The following is an 8,140-nucleotide window of genomic DNA, read 5'->3' as shown; positions in this document are numbered from 1 at the left end:
AGGATGGCTCAGGGAGACTCCTCTTATCACGTAAATGTTCAGAAGAGTACAACTAGCTTCATTCAGCCTCAGTCAAAGGGAAATTGTAAGTCTGCCCCTGCTAGGACCGAGAGCATTTGGATTCTAAATGTCCTCTTCCCTGCTACTGACAGGTATTCAAACACAAAAGCAAGAATCTCTGAAGGAATCCATAAAACCATTCATGTCAAGGAAGAGACAATAGGCTGGCCAGAGGTGAAATAGAAATACAAGAAAACTCTGAAGCATTGGCTTCCTCCAAATCCATGTCATGCCAGTGCTCTCTGAAGTATTGGTACCTAGTAACTGAGATGGCTTTTCATAAAGATTTGACTTTATGTAAGAATAAAAATTACTTTTAAAAATCACAAGATGATAATTTCCATTTTCTTCCAATCCACTTTCTTTCAATCCTAGTTCCCAGGAAAATTAGAAGATACAGCACACCAAGCAGCATTTCCCCTGTGCAGCAGGCTGACAAAACTAATAAGACAACCAATAAACTACTGCCAGAACTGAATTTAGAGCTCAAGGATGCCACATTGGCCTGACAACTCTGATTCACCTGCTATTGCACTGTAGCTTCTGCCTTCAGCCATCTGCCCTGCCTCTGTCTTCAGTATTTCTGCTGCCAGTGCATAGGTGGCTCCTGTGCTGACAAAGCAGTATCTGGGGTGGAGCAGCACAGCTGGCATCTGTTTTTTCTCTAAATACTGTGTTCTATTGTGCAGGAGTTCAGCTGATGCTGCTGGAGCAGCTGAGCTATCCCTGCAAGAGGAATGGGACAGACATGCAGAGATGAAAACAGGTATGGTGTCCTGGGATGAATCATTTCACACATCTATTTTAAATCAAACTGTCATAACTAACATGGCATGTGATCAATTTGTCCTCCATTTACATCTCCAAATTTTGTCTCCAATAAAGAAGCCTGAATTACCACTTAGCAATAGTTGCTTTAGCATTTTTTCCAGTGGTTTTGTAAAATGGAGGTACCACAACTCGGCATAGAAGGATGTCTGCAGGCAAAGTCCATCATAGTTATTTACACTGCAACCTTCTAGCCATTTATCCAAAAAGGGAACTGTGGAAGAAGGCATGACTTAAAGACTGAGTAAAGATGTTTGCTTCCATCTTGACTCATCAGCTGACATATTCCATATGCTCTGTTTTGCTTATTATTGATTTAACTCACAATAGAAAATATATTTAATGAATTATGATCCTGTGACAACAAATTAGCTAGACTAGTACATATAAAGGTCTCTCTTTAAACTTTAATTAGTTTAACAATGATGTGCCTGCTGCCTGTGTTTGCGTTTCAAGAAAACATGCAGCAGCCTAGAAGCACAATGCTTTCTATTTAACATAGAAAGTGTCTCTCAGTCCAGGCTTATTTATAAAGCAATTTTCTAATAATGATCTAGATTCAGTGGAGTTCAATCAGGGATGGAGTTACCCTGGCATACATAAAATGAATATATTAAACCACCTATCAAGTACCTGACTGCACAAATAAACATAACGAATGGGGGGAAGGGAGAAGAAGAGAGGTGACTCTTGAATTTGATCTCTTTTTCCTGAAAACATTCTCCTCTCCCCACCCTTTGCCCAAGGCTGGAAAAGGTGTTGGGCTGCACCACTACAACACAGGCTCATCCAGCCTTCCCCTGAGCACCCTGTGGGTGGTACACATTGCTGCTTCCATAGGTCTGAGTGCAAGAGATGCTGCTCATTACACAAGTTCCCTGATGGTCCCTCTGCCCACTCTCTGCTTCAGGGATTTCCCACACCTCCTCCTGCTGCCTCCTTTCTCACCCCACCTCTCTGTAGTGCCCCATCCTATAGCACATGCATGCCTTCCCCCCACAGCACACTCCTTCCCCTGAGGACAAGGGGAGGAGGATGCACCACTGCCCTCTACCACTCTCCCTGTTCTCCTTTCTCACCCTTTCCACATGGCAACTCCCCCCTCCCACCCCGACTACACTTGACATTGGCTCTGAGACCCTTTGTCTCTCATTTTCCTGTGCCACCCATCTTTATTTCCCTGCTCACATCCATGTGCCCTCACTCTCCCTCTCTCCATCTCCATCTTCCACCTCCATCCCAGGAGGACACAGCCCAGGCCTACCCCTAGGAAGACAGGGCTCTTGTTATGAGACACCAGGACAAGCCAAAGCTCCCTCCCTTTCTGGGCATGTCCCTCTGCCACAAGCAGGAGGTGCTTGGGCACCAGTGCAGAACAGCTGCTGTTTCTGGTGATGTGCTTGTGGTGTCTCTCCCTGACAAGCCTTTTATGCAACTTTCAAACAGGCATCTCTTCCTCCTACTAATGCCTGAGAAAACTTGTACCAAATACTTCTTGCATAAGTTCAGCAGCTCAGTTTTATCCATGGCCTGAAAACAGACTTGTTGTCCCAACAAATACAGGCTGGGCCTTCAGTGCTTGAATTCAGTGACCTGAAGCCAAGGCATTAAATATTGACCAGTTTGAATGGCTGATGAGATGTTGCTTTGAAGGGACCTCTGAAGGTTATCAAGTCCAACCTCCTCTGAAGTCAGGACCATTGCCAACATTAGATGAAGTAACTTCAAATTTCTACTGCTCATTCAAAGCGAGAGGTTTGAAAGATTTCTGAAAGACTCATGTGAAGCACAAGGTGGCACATTACCTGTTGAAAGGCCAGGCTGTGTTCTCTGTCTGCAGCTGGGGTCAAGGACAGGAACATCCTTCCACATGATTTCAGTGTCACCACAATCTTCTACGTAGGTGTGAGGATCTTGGCACCTGAAAAGAGCTGCACCCTGAAGAAGCTCATCAGAGCCACTGGAAACCTCAACAGAAAAATTCATACACTTGACCTATGGCCTGAGGTGCAGAATTAAACTGTGCATGGTTTTTGCTTGAAAGCTCATTTCCCAAAATTAATAGCATCTTTAATTCTAGTCTTAAAGCTGTGCAGAAACAACATAGCAGAACATGAGCCCATGAATGTCAGAGACAATGGCTCCAATTTGTGGGACACAGATACATTTTGTGGACATAAAATCTAAAAAAGTCCTACACACCAAGTGTGGCAGAGAGTAAAAGCAAATTTAAAAAGGAATTTACTGCTTAACACAGTAGAAGGAGGAGAGGCACCTTGGAAAGGTGAATGAATGAGCGTGTTTCAGCATTTTCAGGCCAATTTAGGTGAACTCCAGCTCACCTAGCTACCTGCCCCACCACTCCCAGTCAGAGGTTTCTCCCAGGGAAGACAGCAGGGACACTGAGAGGGAAATGGAAGGGCACACTCCTACTCTGAGGATAGCACCTAATCTAATTTTGTCCTGAATGAATCTCAGCCAAAATCACTAGATGAATTCTCTAAGCCCTGGCAACCTAAAAATGCTATAGTAGGATATTGTATAGGTGCTTATTGGCCCCTAAAAGCAGGAGAGAGTGCTGTTTTGTTTGGTTTAGGTGGCTGGGAGTTTATATGAAGGCTGGGAGCTCAGTTTAAATGCTAATTGACTCATAAACAAGCCTGAGTTAAATAAAAGAATCAACTAGCATCAGCTGAGCTAGATCAGTTTAAAAAGGCAGGCTTTTGTTAATCAGAGAGAGTTTGTATTGGGATAGGCCAGGCATTTCTCCAAAAGCAGCATCAGATTAAACCTCCTACTCAAAAAACACTCATTAAAAAGCAACTTCCATTGAAAAAGATCCTACTTGTCGCTACCAGCCATTGTTAGGCAGTGAAGCAGTGACAGATATTTTTGAAGACTATTATGGGGAAATAAATATTTATTTAGCTGTCTAAAGTAATTAATCCCTGCTGTTTCCTTTTTATGTAAGCACATACAAGGCAAGACTGTCTTTGTACTTGAATTTTAGGAGACAAGTCTGTGTAGAGGCTCCCATGGTTTTTGAAGGCAGTAACAAATTCATGCCTAATACTTTCTATGCAACTCAAGAATGCCAACCATCAAGCAGCAATAATAGACTTTTCCTATCCTCATTCAGTGGCAGCAGGAAGGAGATATACTAAGGAGAAAGAACAGAAAGAAGAAAGGTGAGAAAGTAGGGACTGCGAGTGACATACAAGGCTGCAAGAAGCTGGCCCACTGCTGGCGTGGGATTTGATAAAGGAAATCACTTTCACAGAGTATCAATTTGAGAATCAAAAAAAAAGGGGGGGAAATGAAGGCAGATTAAGCTGTAAAAGCACAAGAAAAAGGATCGATAACCATCTTGGATGTATTTTCTAGGAAGCTGGCATGAATAGCACAAAGATGTTTCTTAGTGAATATGTTGGCACTCCTCCTATTGACAAGTTATACAGCCAAAGTGCAATTAGCACATTCAGAGGAACAATAATTACACAATATCAAACAGGCGGTCCATAGGCTGATTAAAGCATACAATAAAAATAGAGATATAGGCCCCAGCTCGGTTCTTGTACAAGAGCTTCTCTGCCCTAAGAATCACTTGAACAAGGTACACCTGCACTGTAGCATATGAGCTACAGATGATAACTACATATGAGCTTGATAACATGCAGATTGTTTTTGCTTTTTAAATTTTAGCAGGTAAATGTCATTGCTACATGTTTAAAATCAGAAGCAATTTTTTAAAAAGTAGCTCAAGTGCTAAGTTCCATATTTCTTTTTCCCCAGAAGTATTTTATTGCGGAGTAAAATGACAGATGCAATTAGATAATGTTGAGCAGATTATAGTTTGAGAATGTTATGCTGTGTTACATATTCACGAGTGAACAATAGCAAGGGGAGAAAAGAAAGATGGGTATCTTAGTACCTATTTTTAAAGTTGGACAAAGAAGTGTCTTCTATGGGTAGGAAAATATTATGGAGCTCTATGAATTCAGCTGTGTTATCTCAGCTACATGAGAAAGCTTTTATGACTCAGTTTATCTTTACAAATCACTCTGGTATTACTAGAAGAAATTCAAAATTACCAAGAGCTGGATTTGTGGCCACATGACTGTTGAGCTCAGACTCCTGAGCTTGTTTTTCCATTGACACAAAGGTTTCCTTGCAAGCCTACGCACTTTACTTTGTTGACCTATGTCTCAACTTACCTACCAACATCAAAGATATATCCCTTGGATTGTGGACCAGGTACCTATCAATAAAAATACATTATAGGTTAGGAAAGATTACTCCATTAAACTGAGCCCTCCTGGAAACCTCCAACTTCCAGAATAACTAAACAGGGGAAGAGCTGGTCCTTATTCCCGGTCTATATTTCATCTAACTTTTGTTCTTAAAAATAAGTCATCTAAATCTGAGTCACTCTAGTCTAGTCTTTATACTCAATGGCAAGGTGGCCTCAGCTTCACAGGGTGATTTGTTTTGCCTGTCTCAGACCACCTGCTATGGTGATATGCTTCATCTCAAGAAAAACAGCACCCTCTAATTTCTTTTCATGGACTCTAAAAAGAGCTCAGGATAACTTTCAGATCTGGGCAGACATCACTTTGAGATACCTAAGAGAGGTGTAATAAGGCTGATTCTGTGGGAAGAGCACAGGGAAAACACATTACATCTTTCCTCCTCGTTTGTACCCACACAGGAGCCAGGCAAAATCAGACTCCTTCTTTAAAAATTATTTTAGCCAGAAGTGCAGTTTAACCCAGTTTTATCCTGCCTGTAGTCTGAAAACTCATGTAAAGATAAAGGATCCCTTCCCATCCTTTGCAAAGGAGAATGTGGGTTCCGCTCAAACTCAAATTTTCTTGGCTGACAGAGACATCCCGTGTGATTATGCAGGATGAGCAACCCTTTGCTTTTACCACCCCTAAAAACCCTATAACTTCCCTTGCAAAGCATCCACTCTGACATCATATTGTGCCAGAACTGCCCTGGCAAACTGAAGTGGGATATTTGTGTTGATGGGCCCACGTGAGAGCAGATCTGAGAACCAGCTCCTTTGGAGATGGTTTTAATCTCATTCTTTCACAGTAACAGAGCTCTGATTACGGTACCACAAGGCAGCAGAACACAAGGTCCATGTCTCTACCAGCTATGCACAACTAGACAGAAGGCCATGAAACTCACCTGTCCAGGAAACAAAATGGAATGGGCTTTGCTAGCTAAATATGGCAGCACTCTATCCCTTCTTTCCACAAGTCAGTGCTTTGTTTTACTCAGAGACTCATAAACCCAGGTTCTGAGTCACTGGATAAAAGTATTAATATATTTCAATGTTTCCTGTACATGTAGGTTCACCCTTTCATTCTCAAAATAATAAGCCTCATAAGTAGCTGGTTCCCCACACTTGCTGCCATCCTATTTCACTTTGCCTGTAAACCCCTGTTATTTCCATTAGCTGACCAGTCACTCACTCTGCCACCTGACTTAACATGACAGCCATTCAGATCTGTCATGTTCTATGGAGTCATTTGGTGTTGCTCTCATATTAGTAAACAGATGTTATCAATACCCCGTAACAGGCAGAGTGTGCAAGGCACCTCATTTAGAGTGATTCAAATAAATCTTACAGAGATTGTAAGGAATGCTGTGAATATGCCCAATCTTGAATTCATTTTGGTGTGGGAATGGAATACTTTGATATGTTTAAAGAAAAATTACCTTCTATAGTTGCAGTGAATTTTATTCCTTATGTAATAGAATTTAACTTTAAAATGACAACCAAAAAGTATTTCATTGCCATCCACAGATTTTACATAAACACTTTATAAGCTCCACTCCATGTGGAAACTGTAAGGGATGCATTTAGCCTTCAAAAAGAAAATTCACTTCTGCTTCATCCTGTAAGGCAAACCTGTGGCAAGTCCCTTTTTCCTCTTTAAATTTCAATGTCCCCAGCTGCAAAATGCCTACAACATTACTTGCTTATTGTTTAATTTCATTCTCTAATTAATTTGATTAAGCCCCTCAATATAAGTAAAATTTATTCAGAATAACACAGCCTTAATTTTGATCAGTTTTGATCCCTTTCAGCAGGTAATCCTTGATAATGTAATCACTGGGTATAGAAGGTTTCATTTAATAATGAAAGACAAAAATTTTAAAAGAGAGAGACAGGAGGAAGCAATTGGAAGACTGGAGTGATAATAAAAGATGACTACAACCCAAAGTTGCATTACTTAGAGATTATTATTGATGTTGCAAGAGCTACCATATGCTTTGCAAGCTGTGACAGTCACCCTTGTAGTCACATGGATGAAATGATCAACTGCTTTTCGCATTCAAAGTGATAGGAACAAATTTGATCCAAGTAAGAGAAGCTGCTGTGTAACACACAGCACAGGGGCATTGTGTGGATTAATTAGTTTGTGGGGGGAAGGTCACTTGCTTTGGTTTGATTTGGATCCTCTGTTGAAGGTTCATGCAGTAAGTGCAACATCTATTTACCAATGTATTGCAGAGGAAAAAGCTAAATGAGTTCAGGGAGTGACCATTTCATTAATTCAGGCAAGCACGCTTATGCATCACGTCGCATGTTTGACACCATTAATGTCAGTGATGCACTGCCATGCCCTTAGCTCAAAAATGATGAGGCTGGTCTGAGTGGCAGACAGAACTAAAGCAAATTGCCCAGGCTTTCCCAGGGATACTTAGAGACTTGTTGCCTATATAAGGGCAGTGTGTTCTTACAGCCTGCTGCAAACCTTGTGCTGCATCTTCTGCACCCTGTATAACTCTGGGGATGAGGTGGCAAAACTGCTTCCAGATAGGATATTTAACACCATCACAGTGGCCCTTCCTTGGCAATGGCATAACAACTTTAGGAGGCACCAGAGTGCATCAAACCTTGGCACACCTGAATGCACCCTCGACAGACCCTGCAGCATGGATCGAAGAATATGCCTCAGAAATCTCCCACTGACCTCATTTTGGATTCAGATCTGACAGGATTTTAATCCCCCCTGCCATCACAATAGCTCTGTTCTCAGCAGAAGTAATGCACTCTCATTATTGGTGGACCTTCAGCTTCACAGACCATAACAGCATTGATCCTGTCACTGCACATGCAGAAAGTCCATGCTGGGGACTCTCTGCTCAGACAGCAACTCCGTGTGCCCACTTGTCAGTCCTGGGAAAACATGAAGCAAATACTCTTTGCTGTAGGTCTTCTGGTCCTGTTTCTCCT

The sequence above is a fragment of the Lichenostomus cassidix genome, chromosome 3 (genome assembly GCF_008360975.1).
Source record: "Lichenostomus cassidix isolate B80296 chromosome 3, HeHo_3.0, whole genome shotgun sequence".
NCBI classification, from domain to species: Eukaryota; Metazoa; Chordata; class Aves; order Passeriformes; family Meliphagidae; genus Lichenostomus; species Lichenostomus cassidix.
The sequence above is the reverse complement of the archived record's forward strand: the minus strand, read 5'-3'. Positions refer to the sequence as shown.